The sequence below is a fragment of the Mus caroli genome, unplaced genomic scaffold (assembly GCF_978045245.1).
Source record: "Mus caroli unplaced genomic scaffold, Mus_caroli_1 scaffold_4, whole genome shotgun sequence".
In the NCBI taxonomy this organism is placed as follows: domain Eukaryota; kingdom Metazoa; phylum Chordata; class Mammalia; order Rodentia; family Muridae; genus Mus; species Mus caroli.
The window spans coordinates 34624766-34641093 of NW_028227259.1; positions in this window are offsets into that span (position 1 = coordinate 34624766).

Here is a 16328-nt window from a genome sequence, read left to right on the forward strand (position 1 = left end):
CTGAGCCTCACCCCCCCCCCCCCCGCCCCATCCTGGGTCAGGACTGCCAAGGTGTGATCCAGTCAAAGTTAAGGATGTTTTGTTGGGACAGGTTAACTCTGGAAGCCCAGAAATCTTCGAAGGACCAATTAAATGTATTGTAAGGTTGCCATGGTCATACAGACGGACGGTAGAAAGGAGCCCTGACAATGAGGCACACAAACACACGGACAGGAGCATCTCCAGGCTCTTTGGAAAGTCACAGGTTGTCAAGAGTGGGAAGTTCAGCCATGGCAGAGCAGGGTTGTTGTTCTGTAGACCAGGAAACCCGAGTGACTGAGGAAGGTCTTGCAATGTGTGCCTTCCTCTCCATCCTGGTGGCCTCAGAGGCAAAGCTATCATTAGTTCATGTCCACAGTGCATGACAGTGGTTTATTTACCATTTATTAATAAAATAGCCCTAAAAATAATGTCATTTGCTCTGCTTGGTACATAGCCGTTCTTTGGAGCTAAATCCTCTACTAACTGATGGAGAAAGCCTCAGGTTTCTTCCCCGTGTGCGTGGGGGAGGGGCAATGATAGCAGGGAAGAGATACCTACGTAGGAGGGCTTAGACAAGGTAATGCTAGCCCCTCAACTTCCTTGGCAGTGGGCTCATGGTGTACAGGAATAAGGCTGGGCTCACTGTACCTCTTTTACCTGAATGGACAGGAAAACAAATTCAAATAGAGCCTGAGGTGTTTCCATGATTCCTGTACAGTCATATTTCCTTGGGTAAATATGAAGGAGGCAGCTGCCCAGACTGTTCCCAGAGCTTCTCTAGGCTCTGAGGATGACACAGGGAGACATGTGATGATGCTTCTGTGTCTCCCTCTCATGCCTGGGTACCTCCATACAGTCTCCATCTGCCAGTAACACTTCACAATCCCTACCTCTTCACCCATCTGGCAATTAGAGATGTTGATGATTGACAGGCAGTTATTACATGGAGTCATATGCTTCTTTGTATGGCTGTAAATGTTTTAACATCCAGACAGCCAGTTAGGCTTTTATTGGGAAAAAGAAAGAAGGAAGAAAGGGAAGGAAGGAAGGAAGAAAGAAAGAAAGGGAGGGAGAGGGAGAGAGAGAGAGAGAGAGAACCAGCTAGGGGTGGCCCCACTACGTTCTCAAATCTAAGAGGGTCAACTAGGGGAATTTTGGAGTAACCTATAGGTGCATTGAAGTGGTTCAAATCATCCTCATAATTGGGAGTGGGTTGAGCTGTTGAGTCTGTTTCCAACATGCTTTTAAACGGAGAGCTAGACAACATTTAGATGCACAAAGGAGTTCAGCAGGAGCCATCCTCAGAAAAGATACCTTGGTCAAGAGGTCAAGGGACAATCCTTTGTGCTGGAGCTAGAGTTCCACTGGTGAATACAGCTTTGTTTCTAGGCTTTGTTGAGTAGATTCTGTGTGTGAGGAGTAAACTATCTCCTGGAGTAGACAAGTACCCAGCTCTTTGAGCCATGAGACCACATACATGAGGCCTTTGAAAGGTAGGAAGTGCTAGAACCAGGAAGAAACTCAAGTCATTAAGTCCCACAGACTTTAGTTATAAAGTCTATTGATGCAGCTTGATTACAGTACAGCCACCAGGCCCTGGGCCCAACTGCCATGTCTGAATTGAAGGGTGTGTTTTTCCATGAGGTCATATGTGTTTAAATCATGGATAAGAAACGTGTCTGTGGATAAGCTCCATCCCTTGCTGTTCATAGGGTCCCACCAGACCTCACCTAGACAGTCGTCTTACCAAGGAGGACTGATGGCCTTCTGGGCTGTGCACAGTGGGGATGGTGCTTCCTGCATCTGCACTTCCCTTTGCAGGGAGAGGATTCTGTTCCTTCCTGGTGGGGCAAGAAAGGACCATGTCACCAGGAGTGATGAGCTGCTGGTGCTAATCTATGAAGTTTTCTTTGTAATCAGACCCACCTGGAGGCTTCAGAAACTGCACTGGGACTCCTCCTCCTAGTAGGCAGGATGCTTCTCTCTCTCTCTCTCTCTCTCTCTCTCTCTCTCTCTCTCTCTCTCTCTCTCTCTCTCTCTCTCTCTCTCTCTCTCTCTCTCTCTCTCTCTCTCTCTCTCTCTCTCTCTCTCTCTCTCTCTCTCCTGAAGGGTCCAGGTGGACAGAGGCCACAGCGAAGCTTATCACAGTCTGTGAGTTGTTGTCTCTGGAAAATTCTACTCATTTGAAGGAGGAAAAATGCTTCAGGTTCCACCTCTAGAACAAGGAGACCCTTAACCAAATTAAACATCTTAAAAGTCCTTGTGGGAGCCAGAGGAGGAAACTGAAGCTATGCTGGTTGGAAATAGCATTGAGTCTGGTGAGCGGTGTGCGCACCAGGCCTCTGTTCCCTTTGCTAGGGCAGAGTACAGCTCATGGTGGAAACTGTAGAGCCCATGCACTCCTGGATCAGTCCAGCCTTGCCTATTTGGAATGTGCTATTAAGTGCTAAGTACTTTTTATTAAGTTTCAATTCACTTACCATAAAATTACCCACTTCAAAGTGAACAGTTCCATGGCATTTGTGTCTCTATAGTATGGGGCAACCACTGCCCTTATCTTGATCCAGAACATTCTTGTCACCATGAAAGAAACCTTGTATATTAAGCAGGCCACCTCCCTTCCCCTGTCCCTGACAGCCATCAGCCTGCTGTCTGTCTCTGTGGTTTATTTTTAGGTAACATTTCTGAGGATTGCAACAATTCCATTTTCCAAACTGGAAAAAAAACATTAGCACATTGAAAATAAACTAAAATAACTATTGGCTTATTATTTATAGATATGGCACCTCCCTCCTTTAGCCTCATACCTTTCCGTATGCCTTCACATACACCGTCTCATTCACCCTAGCAAAGGTTGCTGAATGTGTTGGAAAACACCGGCTCTAGAAGAATTCCTTTGCCCTTACGCAGTGGCCTGTCTGGCACCCTGGCAAACACAAGCACTGCCTTCATCCAGTGTGTAAGGCGAGCACTTATTTCCCGAATAAAGATGGAACGAGCCCTGTAATGACACAGACCGTATTCATTGATGAGGACAGATACCTCTTCATGGAAACCCAAGAGAACCACTTTTTTAAAATTAGTGTTCCAACAAGAGGGTTCACATCTTATTCAGAAAGCTATGAGGGAGAAAGGCCCCCCAGTCACTCAAAAGTAATCTTGTGTCCCTACTAAGTGCGAAAAAGTGCCACAAAATATACACTTTGAGACACAGCTAGATAGGGCACTGTTTGTACACGTGTTATATAAAGTGTATTCTGTTTCTGCAGTTGAATGTTTTCACAGGAAGACTAGAAGTTGCCCTCAAGCAAGTTACAGTGGGACAGGGAACATGACCCATGGCAGGTGGGGGAGGCTGCAGGGAAGACACCATGGAGGAAAGGGCTCGGGCAAAGGTAAATGGGGTAATCACGGAGGATGGACCAGAGAGCGTGTGTGCGTTCGTGCGTGCGTGCCTAGCAGCCAGAACGGTTGAGCACAACATGGAGGAAAAAGGCTGGGATGACTGCGGTCACGAGTATTTGCTGATTTGAGAGAAGATAGAACTTTCAGCTGTGATCTTGAGGGCTTGAATGACGAGCATCTGTCATGTAGTGAGTGTCTGCTTGTATCACGTATTCTTTGCTCTGGGAAGCAGAGCAGATCAAGGGCTCCTAGAGTCCCTACCCTCTACCTATGCCTTCATGGGGAGGGGGTACAAGAAATCATATGTTCAATAAAAAGAGAAGAGGCATAGGGTGCCATGGGTACAGGTAGCATTTGGGACTTTCCTAAATCTGGGAGAGGGATGGGGCCAGTCCCAGAACCAATGTTATTTGACCAGAATCCCCCAAAGTAAGTGGAAATTAGAGTTAATTTCTAGGTATTTAGCTTCGAAGGTGGCAGCTAACTAGGAGTGGATATGTTGACTAGGTTTGTGTCAATTTGACACAAACTAGAGTCACTTGGGAAGAGGGCAGGCACCTCAATTAAAGAAGTGTCCCCATCCTCCTGGCCTATAGGCATGTCTGTGTGGCACTTTCTTGATTGTTGATGGAGAGGGGAGGATTGAGCTTACTGTGGGTGGGGCCACCCCTGCGCAGGTGGTTCTAGGTTATAAAAGAAAGCAAACTGAACAAGCTAAGGAAAGAAAGCCAGCAAGCTGCATTCACCCATGCTGTCTGCTTCAGCTCTTGACTTGGGCTCCAGCCTTGGCTTTCTATGATGATGGACCTGACTGTGAGATGCAAGGGTAAGCAAAATAGACTCCTTTCCAAGTTGCACTTGGTCACGACAGTTATCACAGCGACAGAAACCAAACTGGGATAAAGGAGCCGAAACAGCTGCAGTCAGAGTAGAAGATGAAGGGAACCTGATTGTAGGGCAGGTGGGGAAGGAACGGAAGATGCAGGAAGCCCTGGCTAAAGCCTCAAAAGCCATGGGAGTCAAGTGGCAGTGTCTACCTGGGGGCTCCAGGGACAGACAGTGGGAAGCATAGGAGCAGGAGGAGGCCTGGGTTCCATGTTTGGTTTTTAGACATGTTTATTTGAGGCACTGGTGGATTTGCAGACATGCCCCCCCACACACACACACAAGCACAAACACTTAGACCACAACAGCACAAAGACAGGTGACCAGGAGGCTCAGATGAGGACCTGACTTCCAGGGAAAAGCATGCGACCTCCATCAGTGACCTCACAGCTCACTCCCATGGTGCCCTAGACCTCATGCCTGGTGCTTTCCTGGCCAGATCTCTTCTCACTCCCCAGAAGAGCTACCCAACCTTGTCTCCTCCCTTCTCAAACTGTCCCCAGCCAGCCTCCTCCTTGCTTTCTACAGATGAGGTCATTCCCCATCTCCCAGGAAGGCAGGGACTCTTTTCAATTTCCCCTCATGAAGTTCATAAATGTGTTGGCTTCTCTCCCTTCAGGCCCTTTCGCCTCCCTCCTTCATCAGTGCTGGGACCCTCATGCTGCCGATTCTCAGGGACCCTCTTCAGTGAATTTCCTGTCCTTATTCTGTTACTGATCTCTGCTTTTCCAAAGGCCTTTCCAACAGTAGTAAAGAAGATAGTGTCACCCCATCTTTAAGATAACAAAGCCTTCCTCAACCCAGCCAGAACACGTCTCAGTTCAGGTTGACCACCAAGCCATAAGAGTTATCTTCACTTCAATGTCCGCTTCTCTCCTCCCACGTCTCTCCACCCGCACTTGTCTGACTTCCATCTCCATTGCCAGATACCGGACTTTCTTGCAATGGAATAATTCAGATGCATCTGACCTTGAGCGTTCTTGGGCACAGCGTGCTGTCCCCAGCTTTTCCTATGTGCACTGCACTTCTGGTGTACCCTGGTCTCTGTGTCAATGGATCCTGACATCACGCCCTATCTGCTTTAAATAGAGATGACTTATCTCTAGATGGTGACATTGCCACCTTCCTAGCACAGGCTCTGTCATCTCTATCTGTGCAACATAGTCTTCTCCAGTCCCCACCCCACAGCCTGTCCCTACCCCATAGCCCAGGCCCCACTCAACAGCCCAGGCACAAATGAGTATGGGCCTTATGGTCTGTTTATGGGCTTATAAGTTCCAGGACCTCAAACCTAAACTATTGATATAAGGCTCTTGCTCAAAGCCTATGGTGGAGAGCTATATCTAGGATTAAATACAGCTGTGCCTGACACAGAATCCAAATAAGCAGACACTTGACCATATACGGTTTTATTCTCTTTATAGTCTAGAGCCTGAGGTGGAAGGGGACAGCACGTTGCTACTCAGAAGGAGCTCTGCTTCATACGTTACATGTGTGACTTCCTCTGTGCTTTTGCTGTGTCACTGGACTCTTCCTTCTGCGAGAGTCTTCCTGATCTACCATCTCTCATGGCCACTACTAAAATTGGTCTTGGCAAATGGCTTCCCTGGGGACATCAGGGTGTTCAGGGTCTGTCTCCTGTTATGGGCTCTTGGCTAAAGGACTATTAAGACTTTGGCAGGCCATAGCCAATAACTGCCTTGGTATTTTAGTTCCTTCAATACACAGCTTTTAAAAGCTGTTCTACTTAGGGTTACTCTTGCTGTGATGAAACACTATGACCAAAGCAACTTGGAGAGGAAAGAGTTTATTTGGATTATATTTCCATATTACTGCTCATCCTTGAAGAAGGCCAGGACAAGAACTCAAAACAGGGAAGGAACCTGGAGGCAGGAGCTGATGCAGAGGCCATGATTGCTTATTGGCTTGCTCTGTGTGGCTTGCTCAGCCTACTTTCTTATAGACCCCGGGACCACCAGCTCAGGGATAGAATGACTCACTGTGGGCTGGCCCCTCACTAACTGAGAAAATGCGACCCAGGCTTTCCTCCAGCCTTATCTTATGGAGGCATTTTCTTAACTGGGTTCTCTCCTCTCTGATAACTCCAGGTTGTATCAAGATGACATAAAACCAGGCAGGACAGAGGCTTAGCCAGGGCTTTCTCTCTCTGCTGAGGTCACTTTCTCATGCAAAAACCTTAGCTAAGGATCTAGTGTAGATATTATTTTAAAACACACAGGAAAACATAGGTGGTGGCCCACACCCTTCGTCTCAGCACTCAGGAGGCAGAGGCAGGCAGATTTCTGAGTTTGGGCTACACAGAAAAACTCTGTCTCAGAACAAAACAAAAACAAGAACCCAGTATGGCTTGGCAAGGTTCAATTTAAAACCCTTCTCCTGTGGCCCAATGACGACAACTCACCAATGCTACTTTGATCTGAAGCTTTGGAATGGGTATTCCTGGATGGCTCCTCCCAGGCCCTCGAAGGACTGTCCCTCCTTCATCTAATGAACTTTGGATGTTTGGTACTTACCTGGAAGATAAACAGAGACGATACATGTGTGACTTCCTCTGTGCTTCTGCTGTGTTATCTTCTCAGCATCCTTTGGACCAAGGTCAGGGGGTTTCCTCTGTTCTTCTTTTTTTTTTTAAGGGGGACTATAAATTCATAGTTTTATTGATACAAAAACTGACAGTAAGGTATATTATTTACATGCAAACAAAAATTCCAAAGAAACCCAGCATGTATCTGAAAAGATTTTACAAGGCTGGTAAAGTGGCTCAGTCAATAGAGGCCTCATGACCTGTGTCCGATCCCCTGACCCTATAAGTTAGTAAGATAGCGCTAACGTCTGAGCGTTGTCCTCTGACTTCCACATGCATTTTTGGCATGAACACACACATGCGCATTATGCACTTGGAGCTATTCTAGCTTTGTCCCCTCGGGATTTCTTTGCTCTATGCTCCCTCTCCACTTTTTAACAGTACATTTTTAAAAATTAAGTACCTCGTTTTCCCCTTCTCTTTCCTCCTTCCAATCCTTCAGCTGTACCCACCTCCCATTCCCACTGCCTCTGGAAATCATGGCCTCTTTTTCTCTAATTGTTATTGTTTCGCACACAGACTCTTTTTTTCTAATCATTATTGTTACACACACACAGAGGCACACACACACACACACTCATACCTCAGATGCTCAGTCCATTAAGTGCTTCTTGTATGTGTATGGTTTTAGGGCTGGCCACTTGGTATGTGATAATCCACTGGGGGCTCGTCTCTGCAGAACTGTTTCTTCCCCCTCAGCATTTCTTGGTCGCCTGTAGTTCTCTGTCTGTGGTTGTGCCCTGTAGATTCCCCTTCCTTGTTAGGATGTCTATTGGTGTTGTGCTTCTTCCAGTCTTGTTTAGACAGCCGTATTGTTCAGGTACCGTGGGTGAAGCTTCTCTGTTGTTTCTAGGAGACACAATCTCACAGGTTTCCTGGTCCTCAGCTCCGACCTCTTCCTGCCTCTTCCACGATGCTTCCTGAGCCTTCAGTGCAGGAGTTGAGGTATAGGTGCATCACCTGGAGCCAGGGACCCCACTCTCACTTGTCTTCTACATTTTGATTGGTTGATGTGTTCTGGAGTGGTCTCCCTGTTGCAATGAGACATTTTTCTGATGACGGGGTGGGTGCTATGCTTATCTGTGGGTATAAGATAAATATTCAGGATCAGTTAGGAGTTATTCTGGCTTAGTAAATGGTAGGCTCTTCTCTGAGATCCAGTGACCTTACCAGCCCCAAGTAGTTCCTCTGTTCTTTTATTAAAACGTCCCAAACAAGCCTACCGTGTGTATCTTAGGAGGGGGTTAAAGACATTCATTACACTGTTTTAAAAGTGTTGTTTACTTTCTTTTTATTTAATTCAAGTTGTATTTACTAGTACCTGTGTGCGTGTGTGTGAAGAGAATGTGTGTGTATGTGTGAGGGTGCATGTGCTACAGTGCACATGTGGAGGTTAGCAGACAGTTGTCTGATGGAGACATCCCATGCTGCATGTCGTGAGCTACGTGTTCTGATCTTCCTTGGCATCTTTTCCTTTGTTAATCCTTACTCTGTTTCTCAGACAAGTGAATGTTTGAGCCGACCAGGGGAAGGTTACATGTACTGAATCCAAAAGAGAAATGCAGTTAATCCCAGTTTTCAAAACAGGATCCTGTTTACATAATGAAGAACTTCCTATTTTGCTGAGGGTAAGTCCAGAATGTGTAAGAGGGTCCATCTGTCTGTCCTGCCCCACTGCAGGTCTCACCGGGTTCAAGTAATCCAACTCCTGGCCTCATATTTCACAATGGTCACACTGGACATCCTCCGGTCCTTCAAGAATTTTGCTTAGTACTTCCTTAAATGCTCTTTATCATCATCATCATCGTCGTTGTCATCATCATTTAAGACAAAGTCATGCTATGTAGCTCAGGATAGCCTCAAACTCATGATCCTCTTGAGATTCCCCTACCTCAGCATCCCAAGTGCTGGGATTAAAAGGTGTGTGCCATCACACTCAACTTGCCTTAAAAAAATGTTAAATGGGTCTATGTGTATGGTGTGTACACCTTTGAGCACGTATGCTCTAAGTGAGTACCTGGTGTTACTCAGATGTGTATGTGTTTAGGGCTGGCTACTTGAGCTTGGATAACCAATGGGAGGGGCTCCTCCCTAGAGAAAACTGATATTCTCTCTCTCTCTCTGTCTCTCTCTGTCTCTCTGTCTCTCTGTCTCTCTCTGTCTCTTTCTCTCTCTCTCTCTCTCTCTCTCTCTCTCTCTCTCTCTCTCTCTCTCTCTCCAGCCATTTCCCTTTACCTGCATCTACACATCTACTGGTAGTGTCACTGTCTAGGCAGCCATACTGCTGAGCGTTCATGGTGCAGCTCCCTGACACACTAGGAGACAGACTATTTAGCAGCAGGCATCATGGTTCTCTGGTTCTTTCGATCTTTCCACCTCAGTCTCCCGTGTCTAGCTTGAGTATAGGGATCTCCTTGTAGATGTACCAACTGGGCCTGAGCTCCCCACAGCCTTTCTATCTCTCCATAGCCTGACCCTGTGCAGATTTCACTCCTTGGGAGGATCTCCTGGGCCCTGGCATCCATCGAACCCTCTGGACCCTTTGGTGATTAACTTACTTATTGTTGGTAGTAGTTGTTTTGTTTTTATTTTGTTTTGTTTTGTTTTGAGACAGGATTTCTTTGTGGAGCCCTGGCTACCCAAGAACTCACTTTGTGGAGCAGGCTGACCTCAAACTCAGATATCAACTTGCTCCTGGCCCTGCCCCTGCCCCTGCCCCTGCTGGGATTAAAGGCATGCTCCAACCCCCACCCCTACACCCCAGCTGACTTAATTATTCTGAGGGAGTTCTAAGACCCTCTGCTCACTGTGGGAACTTCAGCCACAGGAGGGCAGGAACAACAACAACTGCCTGGCCCCTGGGAAGCCATTGTAGTCCGTTGTACTCTCCAAACCCGGATGGGAAGTTGCATTTCTATAGGTCTTCTCGAACCATCCAGGTTTCCTTTTCTACTCTAGTTAAAGTCTGGTTCCCTTGTATAACTTCCAATGCCCCATCTTCTCCCCCTGCCACCTCCCATCTTTATCTAGGTGAAACCATCTCTCAGCCTTTGAAGGGACTGAACCTTTTGCTTACAGGTCTCTAGGTGTGGCATGGCTTCCCAGGAGAGACTATTCTTCACCCTCCAGCCTTTAGCTGGAAGACGAATTGTTTGTATGTATCCATCCTGTGTCAGAAGCTATGCAGAGATCCAAGTGCTGAAGCCATAGTCAGTTGACAGCCCTGATCTTCCCCTGTCTACTTGGATCCCCACTAAGGTTTCCCTCTGGGGCCCACTGGCTTCCCTGTTCCCCATGCAGAGTATTGAAGCTAGAGTCTCATTCACATCTGCTGACTAGTATTTTTTCCACAGAGCTATATATATCCCTAGACTCTTTTTACTTTTTATTTTGAGACAGGGTCTTACTAAAATGCCTAAATTGGCGGTGAACTTGATCTGTTTGTAGCCCAGGCTAGCCTTATTTGAGCTCCTCCTACCACAGCCTTCAGTAGCTGTGATTAAAGGCTTGTGCCAGTAACCCCATGTGTCATGAACAATGTGTTGACTGAATCTATGAGCTTTTAAAGTATTGTACTAGAGATTAGAAGAAATGGGAAAGAATGTAGCTGTATGATCCAGGCCATATCACTGTAGGTAGGAGTCGCAGAATAGAATACACAGGGCACAGGGAGGAGGGCAAAGGTGAAAGGTTGTGAATCTCTCACCCCAGGGATCCAAGGGAAACATTTGGATGCAGACATAAAGGCACATATGTTATAAGATTTCACTTATAACCGATTACCAGACTAGGTAAAATGGCAGTTGCCAGGACCCAGGGAGAGGGGAAGGTAAGGAAGCCTGTAGTGACTGTGGGGTTTTCTTCAGGGACGAGGAAAGTGTTTGCAGCTAGACAGAGGTGATGCTTGCACAACATTGTGAGTGTGCCAAAATGCTGCCCAATTATAACAGTCTATCTGAATTCCACATCATACAGAGGAAGAGGGAAGAAGAGACAAAGACAGGAAGGAGGAAGGGAGGGCAGAGGGCATGAGGAAGCAAGGGGAAGAAAGGAGAGATGATTCCAGAGGTAGGAGGGAGAGGAGAAGGAAGGAGAGAGGGAGGAGGGAAAAAGGAGAGCCAGGAGGTCTGCTCTCTTCTCCCTGCTGGCCCTGGCTGACCTGTTCCTAATGACTCCTCGGAACCTGGGCTGCCTCGGGCTGCTGAAGGAGACAGGGCCTTCAGGAGGCCCCTGGGTACTGCAAGGCTTCAGCACCTGGACTTGGGTCCGTGTGGGTCAGGGCACAGGCCAGGTGCTGCCAGAACACACCCATGAAGCCCTGTGGGTGCTGTTTACATTGCTGGATTTGGTTTAGGTTTGCTCTGATTGTAAGCGTGCCCTGGGTCTTCCCCCTTTGGATAAGAAAGCGTGTAGCTTATTTTGGATTTTTAAAAATAAGCTTGATTCATTTAGGTATTTTATGTATACGAGTGCTCTGTTTTCATGGACAACTATACACCAGAAGAGGGCACCGGATCTCATCACAGATGGTTGTGAGCCACCCTGTGCTTGCTGGGAATCAAACTAGGGACCTCTGGAATGCAGCCAGTGGGTGCTCTTTCCTGCTAAGCCATTGCTCCAGCTCCTTTGGATTTTTAAAGGAGCCCACAGTTAGAAGACTTGGGATTTTAAGAGAAACTTGAACTTTTAAAGTGTTGAAACTTTTTGAAGACTGTGATTTTTCAAAGTTGGACTGTGTGTTTGTGTGTCAAGTTGACGACTGATGTTAGTCATTACAAGTCTACTGACCAGTATTCGTTGTCAGCTTGACACACCTGGGAAGAGAGAGCCTCAGCTGGGGATTGCTTCCATCAGATCGGCCTGTGGGCATGTTTGTCTGAAGTGCTCTTAATTATTGATGTAGGAGGCCCCGGCCCACTGTAAGTAAGGCTACCTCTGGACACGACACGTGGTCCTGGAAAGCCTGAGAAAGGGAGGTGAATGTGAGCCCAGAGTGTCAGCAGGCAGTTCCTCCATGACCTCTGCTTCAGTTCCTGCCTTAGCTTCCCTCGACAATACACTGTCAGCTGTGATCCAAAGGATGCTCTTTCCTCCCCTGGGGTCCTTTTGGTCATGGTGTCTATCATAGCAGCAGAATGTAAACTAGAACATGTGGCAAGAGAGGGAGCTGGGCCAGCTGTCCCCGGACTTAACTCTCAAACCCAAGGTAAGTGTGAATATTGAGGGGCATGAGCTCCATGCGAGAGGCAAACGTGGTCAAGCACCAGCTACTTAAGTACAGAAATGGAAAAGCAGTAGGCAGTTCTTGCTATAGGCAGTTCTTGCTATAGCAACTAATGGCCAAATGGTCGTTAAAGTCTCATCTCCTCCTTCCCCTTGGCAAGGATGGGAATGGTACTGCCCTGCAGCTTTAGGAGATACAGTGGTGTTTCCTCTGACATCATCCATACTCTCACTGAATGAATGATTCAGCAGTCCTATTTCTTGTATTTACTCCAAGGCCCTTGGAAGTTGCAATTCACACAAAAATAGGCCCCCACAGTTTTGTTTTGTTTTGTTTTGAGACAGGATTTCCCTACACAGCCCTGACTATCCTGAAACTCCCTATGTAGACCAGACTGACCTTGAACTCACAGAGATGTGCTTGGTTCTACCTCTCAAGTACAAAGGCATATACCTCAGTGCCTGGCTTGTACCATTGTTTCACCAAAGCTTTATTCATTCATTAGCCCAGACTTGGAAATAACCAAGATACCCCTGTTCCTTTAGAAGATACAGAAGTGATATTTATCCACCTACCATGATGAATAAATTGTGGTTCGCCCAGGCAATGGAACAGTATTCACTGCTTACAAGATATGAGCTGCCAAGCCATGAGAGGCCATGGAGGAACCCTAAATGCATATTTCTAAATGGAAGGAGGACCATGACTAGATTGTGAAATGTCCCCATGATTCATGGGTTTGAACACTTGGTCACAGGATGGTGTCAATTTTAGGCTGTAACCTGAACAGTTGTAATCTGACTGGGTTCCAGCCTGAGTTTTCTGCTCCTTCATTGTTTGCATGTAACAAGCAGCTGGTATACACATGCATGCGTACATTTGTGTGTATGGGTATGTGTATGTGTATTATGTATGTGTGTATGTTGTGTATGTTATATGTGTGTGTTGCATGTGGTAAATATAGTGTGTGTGTGTGTGTGTAGTGTGTCTGTGTAGACTCTCACTTCCTTGGAGCCAGTGCTCCATGCCTCCCTTGAAGAAATGGGTAAATAACCTTAAGTTGTTTTGCTGGCTATTCTATCACAATGACAAAGAAGGTCTTAAAGGCAAACACACTGTGTGATTGCAACTACATAATATTCTGGGAAAGGCAAAAGTATGAAAATAGTCAAAAGATCAGTGGTTTCCAGGGGCCAGGGAAATAAAGGAAGTATGGAGGGTCGTGGAGGATTTCCAGGGCCAGAAAACTATTCTATATAATTGTGGATTGTTCAGTTGTCAAATTCCTTGAGACTACAACTCCAAAAGGGAGCCCTAATGTAAACTTTGGGCTGTACATGATAATGAGTACCAATCTGGGCTTGTAGATGTAAGCAACTGGCCACTCTTGCTCAGGGGTTTGACAGTAGGAACCCTGTGTGTGTAAGGACAAGGACTCTATACTTTGTGTTTGCTTTGTGAAACTTAAAACTGCTTTTAAAAGTGAAGTCTCTTGGGCCAGAGAAGATGGTAAACCACCCACTGCACAGTGTGAATGTCAAGGTCTGGGTCCCCAGTACACATAAAAAGCTAGCACTTCGCACATCTATAACCCAGCACTGGGAGGGTGGAGGCAGGAGGATTCTGAGAATATTTTAATAAGCTAGACTCACCAAATTGATAAGCTCTAGGTTCAGGGAGAGATCCTGTTTCCAAAAGTAAGGTAGGAAGACACACAGGGCCAGCCTTCAGTCTCCATATGCAAGCACCCACACACATGCACAAAACTACCTGACCTTGTCATTCTCTAACTCATGGATGGCCATATATGCCTACGAGGGAGGAAGACCAGACACCAAGCAGAAGGCACAGGGAAGACGGAGGGGTTGAGAAAGGATGAGCATCCTATTCACCCATTGAATCCAGCCCTAGAGGCATTCCCAAGGAAAGTAGATTTGGTCCACTACTGTATAACCCCAGTGTGGGGCTGTGCCCTGGGCAGTGTTGGGTATCACTGTCAAAAGTTTCCTCCCAAATACCAGATTCTGAACTCTGGGTGCTCACATTTCTGGTTCACAGAGCTATTCCCAACAACCACTGAGCACATGCTAGACATCTCTGAGCACATTAAGCCATCTCTGACCACCCCCCCTAACCCTGGGCATTTAGGGCTAGCAGGGGTGCCCAGTTGGCTGTGCCCTAGGCAGATCCTCCTGATATAATGTCTACAACTCTGAAGTTCATGCTTCTGTCCTGCCCAGCCTTTCCTCCAGGGCCACAGTTCCCATCATGTAGAGCTACCAACCCCATCACTTCTACCTCGTGACATCACCCATGTGCTACATACCTCACCACGTCCCTGAAGTAGGTGTGAGCAGGATATTGGCTAAGGGAGACTCAAAGATGACCTTGCCAACCAGGCCCAGCTAGGAGACCTATAGAGGTTCTACAAGGAATGGCTACCAGAATCTTGACAGCTGTGCTGTGTACAAATATGTCACATGCAGCAACCTACAGTAGCTGTCATCATTGACCCAGTGGGAGACAGGGAGATTAAGACTATAAAGCTTATCACTGGCAAACAGGAACTTGAGTCCATTTTCTGGATCATTATGCCATTGAACCTCTGTCCTTCTGTCAGGCCTGCAGCTACACCCTCAGGGCATAACCTCTCTGCTAAGCAGGAGCACAGGAAGTAGAGGGTTGTAATTGAGCCTCAGCACCTGCTCCCCTGCATCAGACCCTGCCCACTCTGGCTTGTGTAACCTTGGAGAGTATTGCCAGGACGTCCTGGGACAGGTCTGTGGCCAGCTTCCTTGTTCATCATTTGGAGATGCCTTGTCTGTCCTGAGGCACTAGGTCTGGGGTCAAGCCAGTGAGGCAACTCTCTAGAACCTGAGCCCCAGCAGGCTTCCTGCGATCCTGCCACTTGGATCTGTAGGGAAGCAGAAGTGGGAAATGGGGGGTGTGAGAGGCCCAGAAGTGTGAGTCTAGTTAGGGAGAGGGCTATAGGGTGTCGTCACCAGCTCTGACCCTCCTCGCTTGCTTCCTCATTCCTCCTCTACGTGCACTGGACAAGCCAGGAGCAGTCCCTACCTTACCTCCTCAGACACCTTCTTGTATGTCCTTTCTCACCCTGTCAAGCCCTTTCTTCCCCTCACCCAATTCCACTTATAAATAAGAAGAAATTACCTATACATCAGTGGTCACAGGGCCTGGAGGTGGCCTCTCACCAGGTGCCTGCTGCTCTTTCTTTTGTGCTGACCTCTGCCTGGGGCTGGTACAGACTCTCCACAACTCCCACCTCCAACCTTTCCTCCAGAGCGTACACACAGGGATATGAAGGACCGATGGGTTGCACTGGCCTGAGGGGTCACTGGCGTTGATCTCCTCATTCACCTTCTTTGTTTGTAAGAATTCTACAGAGTTGCCACCTCTTCTAGGTCTTCTGGGATTTCCCTGGGGTAGTGAATCCCCTGCCCATCCCCCACAGAGCTCTGCCCACACTTTTAGAATGCTTAAGGCTGCCTCAGAGCTTCTGGTGCTGATGAGTCATGGTATATCCCTAGCCTAAAGAGATTGGCACATGCTCTCTCTCTCTTTTTTTTTTTAAATGGATATTTTTAACTTTAAAAACTATATAGTTTGAAATCCATGACTGTATGTATATTGAAAAACAAGTTTTTAAAAAAGGAATAAATATTAGGTATGGTGCATGCACCTCTAATCTTAGCCCTTGGGAAGTGGAGGCAGGAGGATCAAGAGTTCAAAGCCATCCTTGGCTACATAGTGAGTTCAAGGCCAGCCTGGGATATGTGAGTCGAAGAGAGAAAAGAACTTTTTAAAAATGTAAGTCCTGACCCTCTCCCCAAGACACTAGGGTGTAGTTTTGTATTTTTCTTTTTCTTTTTTTAAACTAATTTTTGTTGACAATTTCATATCTGAGTACTGTATTTCTATCATTTCCATTCTTCTTTCCCCTACTCTCTCTCAAATCCATGTCCTCTTTTATTTATTATCGTACACACACACACACACACACAATCTAGTCTGCTGAGTCTGGATGCTGGTGTTCCTCTGAGTGCATAAGTGTATAGGTTGACCCTTGGGATCGGGTTGTCTATCAGGGAGCTCCTACTTGGATCTCTCAGCAGCCATTCACCGCCTTTAGCTTTAGCCTGAGGGCTGGTGAGATTCACTCCAACCGCG